The sequence below is a fragment of the Ornithodoros turicata genome, unplaced genomic scaffold (genome assembly GCF_037126465.1).
Source record: "Ornithodoros turicata isolate Travis unplaced genomic scaffold, ASM3712646v1 Chromosome23, whole genome shotgun sequence".
Lineage (NCBI taxonomy): Eukaryota > Metazoa > Arthropoda > Arachnida > Ixodida > Argasidae > Ornithodoros > Ornithodoros turicata.
The window spans coordinates 2,720,407-2,743,158 of NW_026999342.1; the positions used below are offsets into that span (position 1 = coordinate 2,720,407).

The 22,752-nt window shown below is 43.9% G+C and overlaps 1 protein-coding gene and 1 long non-coding RNA gene across 3 annotated transcripts in view; both read left to right on the forward strand.

Moving 5' to 3' along the window:
- Nucleotides 1-22,752, forward strand: part of LOC135373298 (putative nuclease HARBI1) — a 63,134-nt gene that overhangs the window by 33,192 nt on the left and 7,190 nt on the right. The window lies entirely within an intron of this gene.
- On the forward strand, nucleotides 275-4,752 carry LOC135373283 (uncharacterized). The gene is made up of 5 exons (XR_010416399.1): nucleotides 275-346; nucleotides 1,605-1,742; nucleotides 3,193-3,417; nucleotides 3,483-3,846; nucleotides 4,457-4,752. It is a non-coding gene; the product is annotated as an uncharacterized LOC135373283 (long non-coding RNA).

A 22,752-nucleotide genomic window follows, 5' to 3' on the forward strand; every position in this document is an offset into this window, starting at 1 on the left:
ATGTTTTCATTAATGAGTAAACTAAGATATCTCATTGCTCGCACCATATTCCAACTCCTGGGTCTTGTGCAGCCGGCTGATAGAGGTGATATCGTATGCTTGCATTGTAGAAGCAGGTGGAGTACCGTCCACAAGTGTACTAGTGCACGTCTTGTCTCACAGCACATGGCACCAACAACATTACCAGAAAATGGTATGTACACAACATGCTTATCTAGCTGTGTTCCTGCTGATAGAGGTGATATCGTAAGGTTGCATTATAGAAGCAGGAGGAGTACCATCCAGAAGTGGTACTGCATGTCCTGTTTCACAATATACATGGCACCAACAACATTACCAGAAGATGGTACGTACACAACATGCGGTGTTTTTACAAGAGTTAATTACTACAAGAGACAGTTCACCTTCCCTCTCAAAACCATACATTAGATATGTATTTTCTCTGATGCAGTGTGAGGATATTGATAGGAATTATGTATTTAATAGCGTGCTATGAAATCATACGATCCTTTGGTTTTTCAAGTACTCATCCAGGATGGCCTACACCCCTCAAACTCTTTCATCTATACCAGATAGTGAGCCAATGTGGCTTTCTGTATACCTTGGTGTCACATAAGCTTCACATAGAAATGGTGCACAGGAAAGCTCAGACAGCTGTTCCAACTGCCACACGTGGTAATAATGTCTGAAAATATGATTTTTTGTGCTTCATATAACACAGGAAAGAAATGTTTATGCATGTTATTTAGATGCAATTACTGGTCTACAGTAAAGCAGAGCGCTGCTAATCCTCTCTTACATGACTGAGATTCGCCATGATTTCAAATCGTTGGCAGATATTTCGCTAAAATTTGTTGATAGTTCAGAAGGAAGCTATATTGTGGTGTAAGGTCACGGTCTCCGCTGCATCCTTACAATATAGGTCAGCCAAACAATCTCATGGAGGCGCTCTTCACTTGAACAGCAGCACAACCCAGCAATCTCAATCTCCTTTATTTGTCGACACTGTGAAGAGTACAATCAGGGTGTTCTACAAAAGTGAGAGGGCGCAGACTAACTGGTGCATGATGATGAAGGAACGAATAACGGGGAGACACGGGACACGCAGACTATTTAGGAGGCTTGATGTTACTAAACCTTTTACTGTGTTTGAGAACTTTTCATGTTTGACTGCGTGTCCCGTGTCTCTCGGGTATTCGTTCCTTCATCAGGATGTTCTTGTTGATTATTCGTTTCACATTTTTTACAAACAGGCCATAAGGGCCAGATAGATGATGTTTTGTCATTTGTCTTGTACAGGCAGGTCAATTTTCGATCTAAGAAATAACATGCAATTACTTGATGATCAATTACCTAAAAGCTATTACCTTTTCACTTAGGAAGCTTGGAGGTAAAAATGAGAACGTGCAAAAGAAGAATGGGAGGCAATCCTGGTTGAAAGCCAATCTGTCTTAAAAGTCTGTAAGATTGCCTTCCATTCGGCTATCTCACTTTTGTCCGAAAGCCACTGAGGAAGAAGTTGATTCACAAATTTTAAGCCATCAGCTATCTAGTTGCCACTATGTGCCAGTTTTGTGGACAAATCACGTTTTCTCATTTTTTAGATTGTGCATCAGTCCTCATTGACGAGGTGCTGTCTAGCATACAAGGAGCCTGAGGCTATGGATACTGGACCAACAGCGTCCAGCAGAATATGGTGAAAGGCCAACTTTGGTACAAGCTGTGGAAAAGCACTAGGTTAGGTGTGTGAGCATTGTACCAGCTACTTGCCTACTGCTTACTATCGTTGGAATTGGAATTGGAAATGAAAGAAAAATATGGAGATGTTAGTCCCGACCCAGTCAGGACTGCCTACTCCAAAACGCGTTTGTGAGTGGAACAACAGAGCCAGAAAGAAGAGAAACAAACAAACAAACAAACAGGAAGGAGGTAGAATGGGTCAAGCAGAAGAAAGCATAAAGGAAAAAGGGGAAAGGAAAGGGGGAGACGTTAGGCACCGAGAAACACTCACTGGTTCATAGTGTCAGAGACCGCGCTAACACAGTGTCACACAAGTTGTCACACAGTGTCAAGCAGGTTCGAAGCGGTAAGGAAATCTACATGAGCGCGCAATGCGGTCACCTTGTGATGGGCAGGCCAGCAGCCGAGAACCTTCCGAACTATCGAGGCGGGATAGTGCCGCCGCAAGGGAACGACGAGGCGCGCTGTATCGAGGGCAGACCTCGACAACACGTTCTGTGTCCTCCAATACCCAGCACTAAGAACAATTCGGTGAGGAAACCTTCCCAAGTTTAGAGAGGAGGCGGCCGGTATATGTCACATTGAGACGGAGCCGGTAAATGATGGAGTTAAAGGGGTTGAGAAACCATATGCAACCTACAATATCTATGGTTTCATTTCATAAGTTCCTTCCCATAGCTTCAGTGGCCAAAATCTCACATTCCTAACTTGAACGGTTTTTTTACTGTCCGGTTCTTAAAAGTGCTGCTTTTTCAAGCCACCTTCGATGGTGGCGCCAAGCAGTGCTGAGAGAGGTTGACTGGCAGACGGAAGTGATGAAAAAGGTGTGAGCGCCGGCGCGACTGTAATTGGTGGTCACGTTGTATTGTTATTCTGAATGAGTTCCGCTTCCCCCGAGCGTAGCGCACATGGTTTCTTCTGTTGAGCTTGGCGCGCGTCTTCTCGTACTTCTACTTCAGCAATAATTCCTAGTGTTTCTACGCTCAGCTTATCTTCTGAGCTCAACTTGCAGTATGTCGCGACGCTGTGGCGTGCCGTGTTGCACGTCGCGGGGAGCGTCTTTGGTGTCTTTCCATGCACTTCCGAGGTAAAATCCTCAGAGGCAGTTTTGGACTGACGCCTTATGGCCACAGGGGGATTTGCCCTACAACTTGAACATCCATGTGTGCAGTAAACATTTCACTGCAAACTCATTCAGGGCTAATACGCTAAATGTCACGGCTGCAGCAGAAGCTGGGCAAATATTTTGCTACTTGTGTGATGTACAATACGATACAAATCGTGCGATCTATTCAGGCGGTAGTTCCACATTGGGCATCGCATGAATGGCGTTCTCTAAGCACGCTGGAGTACAGATATGTACAGATTGCGCATTTTATAACTCCGTGCAAGAATAGTAGACAAGTTTGTGTACGGTGACAACATAGACAATGCTATTGCACTTTCATATAGGAGCCCGTATGTGAACTTGGAGCAACTGAACAGTCTGTCATATGTGCATCGGAAAATGACGTCACGGAATGTCTTCCTCAAGGGGATCACACATACTCCTTGAACGTGGCCAGTGATTCAAGCGACATCCTGTATGACAGTACCAGTGTGATCCAATATGAGGAAAGCAGCGGTGTTCAGTGTCTACTGACACTGATCCCCCACTAATAATTTCGTCATCTAAAGGTTGGTAGAAAGTATCAAATGTTGTGTTTCAAAATTTCTCATCTGGCAACTGTAATGTAAAACAGGTACACAGGTGAACTTTAGTGTTAGGACACTAACCACTGTGGGGACACAGACTTGTGTGCACCATGCGTAGCATGTGCCTGTAAAGATACCTCTCCTCGCCTGCTGCCCATGGAGGACCCAACTACCAATGCGACAAACACAAGCCCTGAGGCGGATTCGGGGATCGAGACCAGATCCCAAGGAGGTGATGGAAACTGTTGCACTGTACCAGCTGTTGATGCAGTGTCTTCAGAAGAACGAGTAGACCACACCTTTTCGCCTGTGCACTGCTCAAGCCCAGTCCCATCGAGCCCGTGTGATACAAACCTCTGACTCTGAGAAGGATACGTCATACTTCCCTTCATTTGACTAGAGCTTTGTGAGGTATGTTTGCACAAACATAATTGTGCTTAGAGTGCCAAGACTGCATTTTTATATATAAAAGTTTGGAAAATAAGCTACAAATGGGGCTGGTTGGCACATGATTCAAGACTTAACGACGACAGAGGAGTACAAAGAAAAAACACCGTGAACGCAGTGGAAAAATCAGTGCATCGATAAGGCTGAACGGTATGGCTGATAAAGTGTTGTGTTATCTTTTCGGTGCTCGAGGATGCTGTTGACCTTGCGTGTTTTTTTCCTTTCTGGCCATTCCTCGTAATAAACGTTGAAAGTTTGATGTTTACCATGTTTTGTCTTTGTAGTCCTCCGTCTTCATCGAGTGTTCAGTCAAAAACGTATATTGGTATTTCACATCAGTAGTGTAGCACTAAAAAAATTGTGATGGTTCTGGGGGAACTTCACATAGGGAGGATAATTTCACACCTTTTCCAAATGCACAAGCTGCGAGTTCTGGTGTTTCATTTCTCCGGCTTCAATCAAAGTTGCTAGTTGTCTTTGTCAAATGGAAATTTTAAATCTGCATCCATATCCACTTGTCAATGGTTATCTTGCACTGTCTAATAATGCCTTTTGTGCATGACTTTCCTGAAAGAGGATGCTTTCGCTTCTCAGCACCACACCAAAAGACACTACAGTTCCACAACACAAGGAAAAAAAAATACATAGTCTTTGAGAGCTGTCTGCTCCAGCTCTTTCGACTATGCCAAACGTGCTACACTCCAGCTAAGACAACTTTAGATCAGAAGGAACATTTCTGGCAGTCAACTGCACCTGTTCCAATGGACACCACCGTACATGGACCAGCCAGCCGACCATAAATGGGAAAGCAGTTGGGAACCTTCTGCTCTCAGCTGCCATCCTATTCACTGGAGCAAGTCCAGCCTAAGTGTTTAGACTGCTTCGGCACATGGCAGTGCAGGTATAATCAAGGAACAGATATACAAATGCAAAGTATATGAAATAAATTAACATAAGCACTGTCATTACCTGTAGGTGATGTGTGACAGGACTTTTTTTCAACTACCAGAGAGGTTTCCTTCTTCCAGCTATTGAAAAGGTAAGCTACAGTTTATACATCAACTGACACAAAGTATGGGTATATCGTATACAGGGTGTCCCAGAAAACGTGTCATTGAATTATAATAGAAAAACTACGCCACCTAGAATCACGCGGTCAACAGCATTTGTTCTTATTAGGTTTTTGCCACCTCCTAATGTGAATGTCATGTATTCCAAGTTTAATCATGTAAATATTTGCGAACTAAACTAGGAAATTTGCCAAGTAAAGGTCACATTTTTACCCCACCAATACGAAGAGCGTGCCGAATTTACTCAATTTCATGATAATTCACAGTGATATTCACGACCTATCCCATCGGAAAAAATAGCCGAATATCATGCTTTTCGGAGCACCGGACCATAGCGCGCGATGACTTTTTGAGCGCAATCGCTCTCAGTGCGACGAAAGGAGGTTCCGAAGGCAGCCCACAGAGTGATAGTAGAAAAAGTAACAGTTCCTAAAATTGGGAGAGGGAAAGCATTATCCCAGCGAAAGTCGGACGTGATAAGCCGTGCCTGTTTTATCTCTTCCTGCGACGTCGGGGAGGGCTGGGTTTCCAACCTCCTTTCGTCGGACTGACAAAGATTGCGCTGAAAAATTCATCGTGCGCTATTCTGTGCGACCTCCGTAGAGCGTGATGTTCGGCTATTTTTTCCGATGGGATAGCTCCTGAATATCCCTGTCAATTATCATTAATTTGTCTAAATTAGACACGCTCTTCACTTTGGTGGGGTAAAAAAGTGACCTTTACTAGGCAAATTTCCGACTTAAGGTCACAAAAATTTACATAATTAAAGGAACTGTAAAGTGAATTTCAACCCAGGGTTACCTCATGACTTTATGAAAGCCTAGGAAGAGTACATCTCAGTTATGAAATATTTGTTTTTGAATCCTTTCTTTCTTTGAGTAATCGAATTTCAAAGATTACATTCGAGCGCAAAGCTCAGTACTCCCACAGACACAGCACTGGGTTGGCTCGTGTCGGCTACGGCTAGTTTCGCCTTTCTAATTCGTCTCCAGGTCTGTGGCGAAGCCGTAATGTTGTTTTGAGGTCCACGTCGTGTGATGTTGATTTTTCCAGACTTGAATGCCCTAGAGTTTGCGATAGTCCAGCAGTCACTCCCGCAAAACGTTTGTTCGTACGAGTGCACGCTGCAGACGCAGTACGACACGACATCATCCGCAGAATCGTCGACGGAGGATGAATTACCGTCATTACAGTCACCCAGCCGCCGTGGGAAACACTCTTCATGTGTAATGAAAATGTTGAGAACCTCGCAGCGGAAATATGGCATTGCTCTTTCGGTTCAGGCGTCCTTGTGGCACATGCGTGCTGATGCCGACGGCAGAAGAATGCCTTTGTTGCCACGAAATGAGACATTACTGAAGTAGCGCGACGGTTGCATTTCGAGGAAATATGTAGTTTAAAATACTGTGGCTGAAGACTGAGTTGCTCCAGGTATCCTACTGCTACGTGAGAGAAAGCGACGAGTCCGCTGTTAAGAGGAACAGCTAAGTGAACAAGTGAGTTCCTCCATGTGTGCCTTCGGTTTGTTATTAGTAAAGTTACATATCATAATTTTACGCTGTCCATGGTACATGCAGGAAGTTTCGGTACGTTGCCTACAAACAGTTTACCAGGAGGCTTTGGGGACCATTAGGAAAGCGGAAAGCACTGCAGAAAAGTCCTCGCAGCATGTGCTGTACATGCCATAAGGGAAAACTTTCCTTCTGAAGCACACAAAGGTTTTTGCCTTTTTGACGTGTGATGCAGTAGATGCTGTCTGACCATGTGCATGTTTATTCCCTTTCACTGAGATGAAGCTCTCACTTTTCTTTCAGGTGCTTGTATGCTGCATTGAATGCATCCCATCTTGACAGCAGTACACTGGATGGTTCGAACACTGCTTGATCACAATATCCCTTTCATGAACAATAGAGGTCTGCCATATACCCTTCTGGAATAACCAGACAGCCATTACACAGTAAAATACATTCTACAGACATCAAAGCTTGTAATGTTGCTTTATTGATCACTGTGTTTGTGAATGAGCATACAAGTGATAGCAGTAAACAAGCAAACAATGAAGGAGAACATCACCATACCGTGTTCATATCAATTTGCAAGTGCTACTTCGCACCAACCACTAACGCAATGTATGTATGCTTTTTTTTATTCTGTTCAGTGCACAGGTGTTTGCTACAAACACGTTCCAGTCCATAAGCTCTAAGATAACATAGGCTATCACCTTGCCTATAATCGACTTATATATCGATATTGACATATATCGATACAGCTGCGATCGTATCGAGGCTCAATTTCTATGTTCCACATTGCAGCACTAGAACCCACAAAACATTTTATGTATGTGGTAATAGTTAGAGAAATCACCTTCTTTGAGGCTTCATATTGTATATAACTCCCATTCCGGGGTTTTTGATCTGTTCAGTGGTGACTTATTTGGCGTCGTACGCCAACTTCGATGCCTCCTTAACGATGGGTCCAAAGCAAGGCCAGTTGTTGCCTCGCCATCTACATGGTTTTGTCTTTGTCCTAGTATTTGTTTTTGTTTTATTTTATGTAATTATGGTGTTTTAATTCATTTCTTTGTATTGACTGTTTGTATGGTTCACCATTAGGGAGGCCCTCTGGCCGTTCATGGGCACCAGAAAAATAGAAATAAATACATACATAAATAAAACATCTCGCGTTCATGACTTTATCAGTATAAGAAGGCCTTAGGTGGGGTCATGCCAATGGCATCAACAGAGGCTTCTCTTCAGAGGCATCCCTGTCGTTGACAAAAATTTTAGACCTTTTCTGTGTCTGTGCACATCCATCTTTGCAACACTTTCTCAATTTCTTATTATAAATTTCTCATGTTTGCCCTCATACCAGTCCAATTGCAGCTATTGGTGTGGGCTCAGGCCATTTGCAGACCGCTACTATTTCACTGTACCTCACATCTTCGCAAGTTGTTGGTGTTTCACTCAGTGGGTGATCTACATCCTCTGCAAAGATAAGGTATGGTCATGGCTAAGTGTCTTGCCTATGCTCTTTCTATCGAAACATGTTCCCTCATGGCTGTTGAAAGCGTGCCAGGTCAAACCTAGACACATTATCTCGAAGCTTGTATACATTGTTTCCTGAATGACAGCCGATTTGTATACGTAAGCTCATACTTCTCCACATGCTAAGTAGAGGCTCCGCATTTCCTTCAGAATTGAAACTACACCTGTAAAGGTGGTTACAAGTACGCTGCATCCACGGGTTTAGTTCAGCAAGTGCACGGAACTTGACCGCAGATTCAAGCTTTTTCTTAACCCTATGTTACAAGATCCTCTTGTGGACTACATGGCCACTAAGCATTCCCGAGCATGGCATTTGCATATTGCAATTGTACAAGCTTGTTCTTTTTACCTTTTACTACGTGTACCTTTTATGTCATTGTTGCAGATAGAATTATTGTAACAGAAAATTCAACTACGCAAAGCCTGTGTGCCTTGTTTTGTATTATTTTTTCGTGCCCTCAATACTTTCTAACAATAATTTGGATTTCCCCCTCACTACCTTCTTTGTTCCCTTTCTCTTATGTACATCAGTATAAATATCTGTAACATGTATGTCTGTATCATGGCTAATGAAGGACAGACTCTATTCGAAAGCTTGTGTTTCAGTAAGATTATTTGGATGTTTCAGTCTCTCATGACCGTGAGTTCTGATAATCCTACCTGTGTCGGTAAAGGGAGCCAGCAATCTTTCTAGTAGGTGTTGTAGGTGAGGTCTGTTGAGGTGACTTTAATATTAATCAGCTCGAGTAACCCCGGAACCTGGTCAGCAGTAAATACTACAAGGTGTCATTTGAATCTGTGAAAACATAAGGCGCTATGAATTCACACAATGACTGCACTGGTCCCATTGAAAAGGATTGTGCAGGACAGCAGGATGTTCCCTGCAGCCATCTTGTTCACTTCTGGCCGAAGTTTCCAAGATAAATTGTGTTCACTTGGGCACTCGGCTTTTGTGGTGAGAAGCGTGATGCGAACATCTGTGGCCACTTTGTGATATGCACCGGAAGCTCTGAATATGATGCACATTTGATGTACTTCTTCTGGTCTGGTGAAGCAGAGCTTGAAGAGCTTTTTGTATCTGCAATCTTGTATCAGAACGCCATTCAAAACTGTTGTCTTCAGATTTCCAAAATTACTCAGCAGCTGGTTCCACCAGTGGTGGAGATATTGTCATATCATGCACCTGCAAGGCATGCAGAAGTTAAAATGTTAAACAAAACAAGAGTTTGACCCACCTGTGAGCATGAGTGTATATGCACAATAGGTGCTGAATTCATCACTTGATAAAGGTTGAGAGGTGTTGACGGGAAATCATCCATTGACACGCTTTTACTTTTTAGTTTCACATTCTTGTCAGTCACGATGGAAGTCTGTGTCGCTGATATGAATGAAGAATGCGGTCAGTGTCTATAGCACATTTTGACATTTATATTCTCCTGCGAGAGCTCAGGGCTCCCCAGGGGAAGGGCAATATTTTGTTTGGTACATTACGCGGCGTAGACATCACAAAAATCGATTTGAATTTCAAGTGAACCACATATATGTATCATTCCTGTGTATCGGTAAATACATACCTCGTCAGCGCTGGTGTTCGCATCGTCAGACGTCACACGTTGAAACACTGGTGTCGGGACTGCCGTCCGTGTGAGAAGTTTTCGACTGTCCGCTGCTACCATTTCGTACAACTCGTCTGAGAAATGGGTTGAGCAAATACGGCGTGGCTCACGAATGTCTTGACCAAGCGCTTGCAACAACTTTCGTTTCCGTGCATTTTCCGTTGGAATCTTGTGGTACACAACGTCCCTTGTCGAAAGAGCACACTTGGTGTATCCCCGAACATTACAGTAGATACCTGGCATAGCTGTCAGGTGAAGCTTTGTTCAATTTCGGCAGGAAATGGAACTTTTTTGCGTACACAAACCTCGCAAGGCCGCAATAAACGCCGTCGCCGTGCAATATGGTTGGGAGGAGAACAAAGAGAGGGCGCTGACCGTGCTGACAGTATTTTGGTATACTGTTTCTTCGATATTTTGAAGAATTGTCTCAGTAATTCTTGTGATTCTAAAAGTAGTGTTTATTGGAGATTAGTAGCCGGTCGTAAGTTCGTTGTGTATTACTTAGGTATCACGTGATAGGAGTACTCCCACCATGACTTTTTTAGCTGTTACGGGGCGCAACCTACCGTCCGATTTAATTTTTCTAATTTATGTTGTGCAATAATGATCCCTCTTTGAGTGATCAGGCTCTATGTTAGGCATCACTCAGGCAAACACTACCAGGTCGCACACAGAAACAGGGGGGGTCAAATTTCACTTTACAGTTCCTTTAAACTTACGTTACACGACATTCACATGAGGAGGTGGCAAAAACCCAGTAAGAACAAATGCCATTGTCCGCATGACTCTAGGTGGTGTAGTTTTTTTATTATAATTCAATGACACGTTTTCTGGGACACCCTGTAGACTTCATATGTCACCTTGGTAGATGTTTCTGTTTGTGTTGTGACATGACTGCTCTCTAAGGGGTTTTTGCTCACCTTGCAAATTTGCAGTATTGCATATTATAGTAATCACAATACAAGTGTATTCGATGAAGGAACCTCCGGTACCAGCTCTAAGAGTTCAGGAGTCACTTCGTCACTTCATCCGACTGTCAACGCGTCATCGTCGGCACCACCTTGTTGAAGCAATTAATAAGAGAGATAATTCCACTTTTCACCAGGTCATTCTGCCATACTGAGGCATCTCACCATCATATAAACGCATTCCAGCATTGTCTTTGCCATGGTGGAGTGTTGTGCCTCTCAGAGTCAATACAGAAGTTCCAGGCTTTTCGTCGAAGAAGTCCTCACCTCCTTGCATGCAGCGACAGCTGAGCTTGGAATTGATCCAACGTCTGGATGATCGCACGGCGGTACACTCTTAAACCCGTACCTTTTATTGTAACTTTTAGAAACATGTAACTTCTGTATAGACGTAGATTTCGAGATTTCTTATAGGTTACACCACTGTAACGTATATTTAGAGGTTAAACGCGACCAAGGTCATGTCTTTACAGCACGAATAGAAGTTACATCTCGGAAAAAACAAAAACAGCTTGTTGTAACTTATAAATGTACCCTCTACTCCGACACTGTAACTTCTAAGCGAAATCTCCAACGATAATCTCTTTGTTAGTTTCTTATCGTTTGTTTTCCTTTTGTTTTTCAGCATAATGCCGCGTTTCAGCCTCCCATTCGAGACGACAGTTGCGAATCTACCCTGTTATTTTTTATCTGTTTCAGCGTCACCTATACGTCAACTACATGCTATCAATGCTGTATGAACACAGATTATAAGTTCGCAGTCTGAAATACTGATAGTATGTTTCTTTCTAAAGGGTGGAAAAGAATTGTCAATGCCGCAACCACCAAGATTTTCGATTTCGCTGCGTAGCCGAGCCTGGTCTAGGTCTATCCACACTGAGAGCGGTTTCTTTGAAATGCTTAACGCTCGTCGTCCGTCCGTTAACAAGTTTAATCTGTTTTAATCAGTGGTTTTCCTCGCGTTTATCATAGTATCGTCAGGAACAACGGAAAAGCTAGATGTCGCTAGCAAACAAGTATATTTTCGGTGTTCTCAGGGGAAAGTGTAGTGAGTGCGAAGATTGCAAAGAATATATAACCGAAAACGAACGTCACCACCGCAGCCCTAATTCACACACTTCATACACTGGGTAAGTGTACATTTTGTGCTAGGTACGTGCGTTATTTTGATAGCAAGAGCTCTTAGCGCAGGTTTGTTGTGATTATGGCAAGCGTTTTGCGGTCCTGCATATGAACGCCACTTACGCTTGCTACTTTTCTGCTCTTACTTGGTCGCCAAGTCAATACACCGGCGTGCATTTTGCGAGCTGCGGATATATGCATCGAGATATATAATTCGCAGCTTCCTACTTGTTGTATTCTTACGATATTCTAAGACTCAATCGCGGAGTGAACGCCTTCCCGCATTTATGCTGCTTTGTACCTTGTGCTTTGTACGGATTTGAATGGTTCCGTAAATGTTACTCTCATTGCCCAAACTTTTGTTCCCAGGATCCCACATGCAGGTTCACATACCGTCACCAGCGCAATGCAGTACCTCACAAACTCGTCCCAGAGCGCCTCCAACGCTGATAACGCAGTAATGTAGTGTCTCGTGCGTTACTGTACACTCATATTCCTCAAGGTTGTGTGCGTTTTATGTAATACTGTATTGCCATTTGCGCTCGCCTCTGCAACACGAATGTGGAATAAATTTTTTTTCTGCTGCAGTTCTCCATTTCGTTCGGTGTGTTCAGCTTAGCAAACATAGGTCAGTTGTTTTGACTCGCTAGCTTCCTCGCACTTTTATGCATTGCTTCTCACTTAGAAGATAGTTCTTTTTTCCACATACATGGTAAAGCGACCATGGTTTCTCCTCACACCAGAATCGCACTTGTGCACAATGTGTCACCTCTCGACAGACTTCTGTTTTTGTAATATACATATGTTCAAGATCTCCTTTTCTGCTGGTTCATTTTGGTACCTTGGTGTGTTCTGTAAATGTCTGTCCATATCCCACGCACAGGGTGTTTGTTTTTATTCGCATCACACCAGCGCTCATTTGACAGGTGGGTTATGTTAATTTTCGCAAATTAACCCATCCGTAGTTACAAACATTTCCGACATTTCCTGACGCATGTGTTTGTAACTACGGATCGACTAATTAGCAAAGATTCACATAACCCACCTGCCAAATGAGCGCTACTCTGTTGCGAATAAAAATGAACATCCTGTATAAAAAGCCGCACGTTGGCGTAACCTTTACGGGCAGGTGCTGGATTGAAGGCCGTAACCTCTAATTAGTGGGTTTCCTTGTAACTTTTATAAAAGGTGTCACTCAGAGGGTACCTGGTAGCTTCTGAAATAGAGGGTAAAATATTGCGATTTTTTACCCTTTACTAAAGGGTACGGAGTTAAGAGTGTATATGCGGATGGCTCCACAATATTTACAGGATCCGCCTGTGCCTTCGTTGTACCAGCGTCGAATACTGCGCGCAGTGCTCGACTATCGCATCGTACTTCATCGACAGCAGCAGAGCTACACGCTCTTGTTCTAGCCATAGAGCATATCTCGTGCGCGCCTTCCCAGGGAAAACGGGTGATTTTCTGTGATTCTAAAGCCGCTTTACAGACCCTTATGACACCGGGTACACACCACCTCTCAGCTCCTGTACTGAATGACATACTATTAGCGCACCAAAAAGCAGTGATCGCTGGCCATTACGTGATTTTCCGGTGGATACCTGGCCACCGTGGGATCACCGGACATGATGCCGCCGATCACAACGCCGGGAAAGCACATGAAATAGTACATTCCGCAGTGTTTACTTCACGAAGGCGGACGCCAAGAGTGCCTTAAAGTCTCTGAGCCATATGCTGTCAAAAGATCAATGGCTTTGTGGCGAGGCTGGATCTTCCCTTCTGCACCGGGTTGACCCCGAACTATCCCTGGTCCTCCCAACATCCATGCCACGGCAGCTTACGTCATTGTTTCACAGGCTCCGGCTCAATGTACCATACAGTGCAAGACTCCTGTACAGGCTTGGGAAGGCGGCTCCTAATTGTCCAGTCTGTGGCTCAATCGAAGACGTCGAACATATTATAGTTACGTGCCCAAGATACTCTGAGTGTCGTGACAGACTTGTATCCGCGTTAGGCCGGGTTGACAACCGACCCTTCGGAGTGCAGAAGGTGCTGGGCCCATGGCCAACGAGCACTCAACTGCCAGCTTTGCGAGCCGTTACACAGTTTTAGGGGACACTAAGCTGTTAGATGGGCTATGACCCTGTCTGTGGCGTTCGTCGCCGCTTCGCGACATCTCCAGTGGGTGTGGGTGGATGTGTCTGGCATTCCTTTCCTTAGGTGATCTGGGCTAGCCGGCCCTCGTGATGAGGGCTACAATCCCCATTTTTTCTTTCAATCATCATCATCATCATCATAAAGGTGTGGATGAAGCAGCAGCAACAGTTGCTGACAGAGTTGAGAGGGCACACCATTGAATTAGTTGGAGATGGCCGGTGCGATTCGCCAGGATTCAGCGCAAAATACATAACGTACTCCTTCCTCGTGGCGTCACTGAACAAAATTGTGCACAGTGTTCAAGTTCAAGTTGGACAGGTACGGTGTTAACACGTTTTCATATTCCTACCACTTGCAAACTACAATGGTGTATCTATTGAGAAGTAAACTGGAGAAAAGGCAATAAATTAAGATTAATTAATAACATTACACATTTGTGCTGCATTTACAGAATGCTGCAGTTAAGAATATTTACATTGGTTACCATGCACTGCCTCCGATCGCTAAAGCTCCTTCTTTTTTTTACCTCAATATTGCAAGTCAGCATTGTGTTATATGAGGCGTATGTATATCCCTAATGTTTTTGCAAACATGTGTTTACAGTCTGAGGAAGTACGAAGCAGCGTCAGCATGGAGAAGCACGCACTCGTAACAGGCCTGGCTGATCTTGAAGCGCTGGACATGAAAATCGTGCCCCTAACAAAATCGCCATCCTGCCATTCGAAAGCATATGCGAACTCAGAAAACCGACATAAAACACAGCTTCGACATTTGGCACGTGGCTAAAGGCAGGTAACATAGTGTACTGTATACAGTATTCTGGGTGTTCAATTCTGTACCAATGTATAACGTGCATTCATGCGTCATGCACTCATGACCAATTCCATTGGCGCTAAAACTACAAAGGAATATCGCTGTTTTTGTTCCAGTAATGAAAGCTTGTGCCTCGGTAGATACAATACAGTGCATTATGTTGTATAGGCCTCAAGAAAAAAATGGCTGCTGCTAGTAAGCGACGTGGCCATGAAAAGATTGGGTTATGGATCCAGTCAGCAACAAACCACATCTACTGTTGTGCTGCCATGAGTGGCGACGACACAAGCCTGCGCCTCTCAATTTGGAGAAGTATGAACCAGTTAACTGATGATCTGTGAAACTAAATATATCCAACTACATTACATCTAGCTGCTGTCACTAGTGGCATTTGTTCTCATTTTTGTAGTCAGGTATCACCAACCATGTTGCTGACGTGCATGAGGGACATGGCGTAGAGTACACAAGATGCATTCGCGGTAGTGTTGAGGACAGAGACTGGCTTCGCATTGGTATAGCTGTTCCATATATAGCTCTGGCAAGCTTGCTTTGCTTTTGTTGAACTGAATGTGTAACTTGCATGTTTTGTGACATGCAGGCTCTCCTGAACACAACTGGTTCGTGTCCCTAACAACAGACCGTGCTCTGTTGAAGGACATTGCCCAGCTGTCACCAGCAGGGCAGACATACAGCCTGGAATCCTTTCATGCCGTCCTCATCCATTTTACCTCAAAATCTGTGCACTACACTCCTGCAGTCATGCAGGCCAGGTAATTGTGTTTGTATTTATTGCCTAATTCTGTTTCAAGCAAGCCTCCCGCCTCCAAATGCATTAAAATAATAAGAATTATTACATTTTTTAACATGTTTCCTATGTGTGAGAAACCAATCCTAATACACGATGAAAGATGAAAGTCACTGAAAAGGTTAGCCAGCTGTAGGGATCGAACCCACATCTTCTGGATTACCGGTTCTGGGTTCGATCCCTACAGCTGGCTAACCTTTTCAGTGACTTTCATCTTTCATCGTTGATTTCTTAGGCAATTTGAGGCTTTGTTTGTATCTGTCCCTTCTATGTTGTTCCAGCCTCAGAACATCAGTTTATCTCTCAATCCTAATAGTACACCGTCAACAATGAAGCACCATGCACATTCAGGCTTTCAGGATTAAAAGTAGACAATTTATGAGTTCATCATGTTGTGGAAAATGTTTTGTTCATGTTGTTAACCTTTTAGGACATGGCTTGCTGCACTGCACTTCAACGAAAATGCAAATAGAGCACACGCTGTGAAGCGAAATGGAGAAGGACGGTACAAGATAAAACTACAGCGAGCTAGGGAAGGGCATTATGTAGCATGCCCCTTGAATGTGGATGCAGCATATGGTATGCATTCTATTTATCTCACTTTTAGCTCTTGTAAGATCAAGAATATATTAGTGGGCCGCAATAAAAATGAAATTAAAAAATCAAACAGGCTGATGACCACAGGAAAACAACAACCATGTATCGTCTCTCTGTATCAACCAGTGTTTTTTTCTACAAATATGATGGACACATATGCTTCCTGTGGCAATACATCTTTTGTTTTATTTCAACTGCTCGTGGGGAACAAGCAGGCCGACAGCGCCGCAGAAGCAGCACTCTCGTATCGTAAAGGGACCAGCATTGTTCTGCTGAGAGGAGGCCGCCGTTCAATTCTCCGACGCCTAGTGACACGCTTGGCTTCCCGCCAATGGACAACCGACATTCTTCCCCCCTCTATGTTGAGCAGAGTTGATCCAACGCTCGCTTTCTGCATGCCACGAAACACCTCTCGTCAAGATGCTGCATTAATTCACCGAATGCGCCTCGATGTGGCCTTTACAGCTCAGTGACGTTACCGCTTGAAACAACTTGACTCTCCCACCTGCTGCCACTGTGGTGTTCTTGAGGATCTGGAGCATATTCTTCTTCATTTCTCGCACTACCAACCTTCCCGAACCACACTCTCCGAGTCTCGTCGTCAGCTGGACTCTCGCCCATTCTTCCTATCGAAATTGCTTGGTCCCTGTCACGAGATCCGGCGGGGGTGCTCCGTTTGGTTAGCCAGGCGACTCTCACAGGGGAATATCGGGACTAATTCCGCGACATGTACTTTGGACCTGTGCGATTCACCCGAAGCACACCCAACCTCGTAAGCAAGAACACAGAAGAAAGAAGTTGGACCGCCAATGCGTACCTTGCGGCACGTGTGAATACGAGAATGTGAAATGAGGGGAGTCACAAAGACAATGTAGCATAAACAAAACAAATATTTACTTGAGAAACAGCGAGGCTTTTAAACGAATGAACTAACCAATGCATATAGAATACCACGCATGTTACAAGATGATACGTTCTGCATTTTGAGCAACCGGTTACAAGGAGGTAAGACAGGCAACAAAGAAACAAAGTCTTAGCTGGTGCCGGCTGAGGGTCCTGGAGCTCGGAAGGGTAGGGTCCTTGTTGGGTCGATGTTCTGTTGGTGGACAACACATGTACACGGAAACACTCACAAAGTCCTCGTTGACTGTTGTGTTGTAGTGCGACGACTTCTTCGCCGCGACACCCGTCGTTGTCACTCGTGGATACGTGAGACCACCGTTAACTACCGACACTGACCGCCCCTGCTTTCCGCAGTCACCAAACTCCCGATTTGCGCCACCCGCGTAAGACGGAATCGAACAAGCTACATGTCCCCACCAAGTCTCCAAGCGACTCCCCTTGTCTCCTCTACTTAGCCCCTTACGATGCGTTCAGAATACATATGTTACCTCTCACCCCGGTGCCAGACGAGACAAGACAAAAATACAAAACATACAATACCGCAAACATAGGTTTAGCTAGCCACAACATGCCCACAATCCCCAAATTTATTGCTGCCACAGTTTGTCTCGGGCGCCTGGGAAAAACAACCCGAGTCGAGTAACCCGACACCTCGGACGCGACTGTGTATGTCTTCCAGGTCGCCTTCGACCACCATGGGTGTGATTCTCCGGTAGTTCCCCCTAACCACGGTTACTCAGTTTATTTGTTTCTTTGCTTTGGCCGCGGGGTCTGGGAAAAAATCTTCGCACCTCAGACATTTGCAGAAACCAAGTAAATTATCGCCCTTTACGTAAAGCGGCTGGCCGTGTTTTGTGACAACCACCCCCCGCTTAAGAATATTCACCTGTTGAATATTTATACAAACACAAAGCAAAAGACGGTTGTGACGCTTACATATTACTACATTCCACTCAAATGTGTACACTGAATAAGCGTTAGGTAAGGAACTTGCGTAATTCTAACCTTATGCTCTACATTTGGAGCTCTGATACATACTGTGCGTGACAGCTATACTAGAAAAACATGTTCTCAAATATTGCCATGAATTTCAAACCAACACGTTACAAATGATACAATAGAACGTACATAAAGCATATAAAGCGCATTGTACGCCGTTACGTCTACAATATATCGGATGAGCATTAGAGCTCGAGTACATGGCTAACGTACCTGCTATCAAAACACAGGGGAATGCTGCAATCCGACAGATCAATAAAGAACAACAGAGCAGTTTATAGGTTAGCAATGCCTCTAGAGGGCGTTCCATTTGAGATTGACCCCACCTTTAAAAAATAATGAATCATCACAGAAGAATGAAACCAAGTGCATAGTGTTACCAGTGACCTGGAGCATTTAATAGTATTTTTTCTCGCGCAATTAACTGGCTAATTAATTAATTTAATTTTCTAACTTTTTAATTAGGAGGATCACACCGGAGATGTCAACTGTGAAGTTATGGGCGTTGACATGAGAAAGCGAATGCAGTCTGTTGCAACTCTCTAGCTCATACGAGTCTTTTTTTCCCGGGCCAGCAGAAAGGGCCCGGAGTTCCGAAACTACGACGGAATCAGTTTCCGTCGCGCGAAAAGAGCGCTTGATTGCAGCGCTTTCTCACGGCCGCTTGACGAACAAGCATTGATGCCGTCCGTTCCGCCCACTGATCTCTATATAAGGATGGATCGCGTATGGAAGAGGGGCTCGTGGGAGAGAGGTACGCATTCAGGCCGCCATGTTGGTGGGCCCTAAAACGCTGTGTGTGCCCATTGGAAACAATGGGAGGCAACAGAGATTGTGAGTATTTATTGCGCTACAGGCGTTTATCATTGTTTGTCGTCACGCGATTTTGTAAAGTGCCAGTATACTGATGTATCCTAACAGTGTTTCGCAGGTGCCCTGCTTTTCGATTCTTAATAACGTTATGTTTTGCATTCCGAAACTAGACTGTCACTGCAGTGCAGCGCTGGGAATTGTACTACAGCACGTTTCCCAGCCAATATTTCAATAAGAAACGATGTGAGGTTAACAACAACCATGTATATAATATCCCGTACTGCGTTCTGGACAAAAATTTTTCCGTCACGAACGGTCCGGGAAAAGATCGCATGACAGAAAGATATCGTTCTGTAGACTCTCAGCCGTTGTTTTAGCCGTGTATGCGTTTAGTATGATTTATATCAAGCATCGCCGCAGAAAGAGTCTTTTAGTGAACGACATGGGTGCCATGCCTCGCACATATGGACACACCGTCAAGCAGCTCAAATAATTACTTCACGCAATTCGTTCGCGCTCGTTAGAACAGTTAGTCAGGTAGTGATGTAAGCTTAATCAATTAACTTCCTTAGGAAGTGGTGACACCTGCTTGAGACACAGGACTTATCTCTTTTTGAAGTACAGCCCTTCTATGTTTGTTTGTTGCTTCCTTCATTTGTTCTGCGTATTTGCAGGCGCGGTTGTGCCAAACTGAATGTCCATCCAGCACTGGCTTTGTCATGCTTGTTATGTGAAGCACGTTACAAAAAATGCAGCTCCACATCTGAAACACCAATCAGTATCATCGTCATCTAAAAGGGGCACCGTTGTGAGACCAGACACGCTTTCTGGAGATCTTCTATGGCACTTTCCGCAGTTTGCACAATTTTCTTCAGCATCGAAGTCTCTCATAGGAACCACTTTCATTAATGACTCCCATCTTACCCTTTGATGTGCAGGGGCCCTCATGCACTACACACGTATGGTCTGCAAATTGCAACAGAACGATTTGGAACTTGAAACAGTTGTGCTTTTGTCATTTTAGACCTCGTGTATCCTGTCTGTGAAGCGTAAACAAAAAAGTCTAACACGATATGCTTTTGTAAAGAAGATCACTGATGATGAGTAAAGAGAGTATACATTTTTCAAGTTCAACATTTATTTCTTGCACTTATGCATTTCAGGATACAATGAACGTGCAGGGAGGTCGCAAAAGACTACATTTATTGTTTTGTGACCTTCCTACAATGGCAATATATATTTTAGGAATGACAATGGTCAGGTACACTCTCTAAATTTGTAGCACTCAATTTTAGGTTGGAATGAGCAATGAATAGCAACTTCCCTCCTGATATTTTCTCATATATGCTGAATTTTAAATTTAATGTGATCAACGGTAGATGTAAACAACATCAGTACCAGAGAAATGCATCCTCAATAAATAAATTTCTTCTTATAGCATATATGTGCATGCCTATTAACTGAAACGATTATCACAGTTCCCTGACATGTTTTAATTTCTGAGAGTGTACTGTAGAGGCTGCTTAGATCTACAACAGTTCACACAAGGTATTATATACTGTGAATGCCTTTAAAAATCCCATGTGACACATATGCTTTTACTTTCTGGAGGTGCTGTGGTAGTCAAAGTTTGTGGGCATTACGCAGGTTCTGCACCCATTTCTTGAGTATGTCGAGGCAGCTGTGAAGTAACCTGTATTGATGATTATTCCAATTTTTATGGTGCATCGACAACACAGGCAATAATACATCAGAACATTGGTTTGGGTGCAACGAGTTAAAAATGAATGTTGTTTAATAAATGCATTGGACAAATGTTAAAACATCAGTTTAAAACATGGCTTACAATCACGGTATCTTCTAAAAATTGGAAAGATTAAAACCTATTCTAAAAAGAATATGGGGAACTCTTCTAAAAAGAATTATAATTATTATATTGATGGGTGAAGGAGCCTAAGGTGTGTTTCTGATGTCAACATGTATGAAAATGTGCAAATTTGAGAGAGGCTAACCACAGTGCGTGCACTGAGGTGGTTCCTTCCTGTAAAGTAGAAACCAGTGGATGAGGAACTTGATACTTATCTGTACACCCAGTCGTATCACACTGCACAGATTATTCACTGGGTAGTCCACTGGGTAGTCCACATGACGAAACCTGTATTGACGAGACACCACTTTTGCCTTAAAAACTGCTACAAATAGCACGGCACGCTACAAATTATTATTATCGTAACAAGCTGACGATACAGGTGAGACACAATGCGTTATCCAAGTCGCGCCACACCACCGTCACGTAGCATTCTGTGTCACAAATCAAACCAAGGCACAAAACAATACCAATACATGAAAAAAGGTGACAATCTTGGTCTAGTTTCGACGTAATACCGAACTTGTGCCCGAAGGTAATTCAAAGAAATGAATGTGCACTCGCTTCCGTAGAGAACACCGTGTACCATGCTAGCAATGCATGCAAAAAAGCGCTCGAGTGCTCGCACATATATTGATGACAACACTACCAGTGTACTATAACATGTTCTTTCAAGCACATTATGCACTCAAACTGTATTTGCCTCCAGGTAACATGCAAGTGTGCTCGATTGAAGCTCGGAAGAAGCGATCAAACAACCTGCATCCAGTGCTCGTTTTGAACAAAAAAACACTTCATAATGGTCAACTAAAGATACAGAATGGACTCCTATTTATTCCTTGATAAAGAATTACTCACCTGTATAAATTTAGGCCCTGTATCCTTGCCAGTACGGTTGGTACGACCGTAATTGCAAGAAGTTGCCATTGTAGCGGCACCGTCATTGTCATCGATCATCCCATTCATCTCGAGCATAGCGCGCCGGTGCAGAATAAACAGTCGAGCTTCTGGCACGAACCCGAGCTCTGAACCATGAACCCGAACCCGAACCTGAACCTGAACCCGAACCATGATCGCTGCGGCGACTGTTGTGGGTACAGTAAGATGGCGGCCGGTTTCCTCACGCTCGCGCTCCCCATCCGCGATCCAGCCTTTTACAATCGAGATCAGTGGTTCCGCCGATGCTGTTATCTGTCACGGGTGCGGGGACACCAGCAAGGTCACTGCGGCGCTTTATCTCTTGATTCTTTGTTTTTTAGGCGTGAACGACACAATATACCAGAAGCGGAAGATAACTGCTCACGGCTTACCTTGAACCACGAGCGCGAGATTATTAAATCAATGAGAAAGAAAGAAAAGCTGTGGGCTATGAAATTTATGAAACCGCTCTTTTACACCTTTTCATTTGCACCCACTCTCTGCGTTGTAGCACAAGTTATGGCTTTTCCAACGAAGAGACAGTAGGTACGATGCTTGTCGTAGATGTTGCACAGGGCAAGCAAGAAAGGAAGGAAGCAAGCGAGCATGTAAATAATAACAGTAATAATTGGGGGGTTTATGACTATAGTGGAGACAACGGTGATCATGACCGGCGCCACGCTAGTCGGCCTGTGAATTAATTTTGCCCACTTGGAGTTCTCTAACGTGGGTGGAATCTTACACACGGAAGATCGTATGTAAGTCACACCGGGAGACGGCATGCCTAAGCAATCCGTGCCTTCAAACAAATTGCTTGCGTCTCCGCCCGCGTTCAGAGCACGCGACCTTGGGAATGGAAGCAGGAAACGCTATTAACCAAGCCATCCTCTTTCTTTTTTTTTTTTTTTTCAAACTGGCAACCGAAGTTTGTTCAAGCAAGCAAATAATTAAACGAGTAGATAAAAATAGTATGCCTTCTTTTTCATTCAACTTATTTTACAGAACATTGCACATGTATTTTAACATGACCGAAACAATACTATGTACATTCAGAGCAGGTGTTCGAAAACATCGCCTTCCTCAGTCACACAAAACATGCATCTCTTAATTGTGTCCTCCGTTGCCCTCCGCAACGTGGCCGCGGGGACACGCGATCCTTCAGATATCCCCACAGAAAG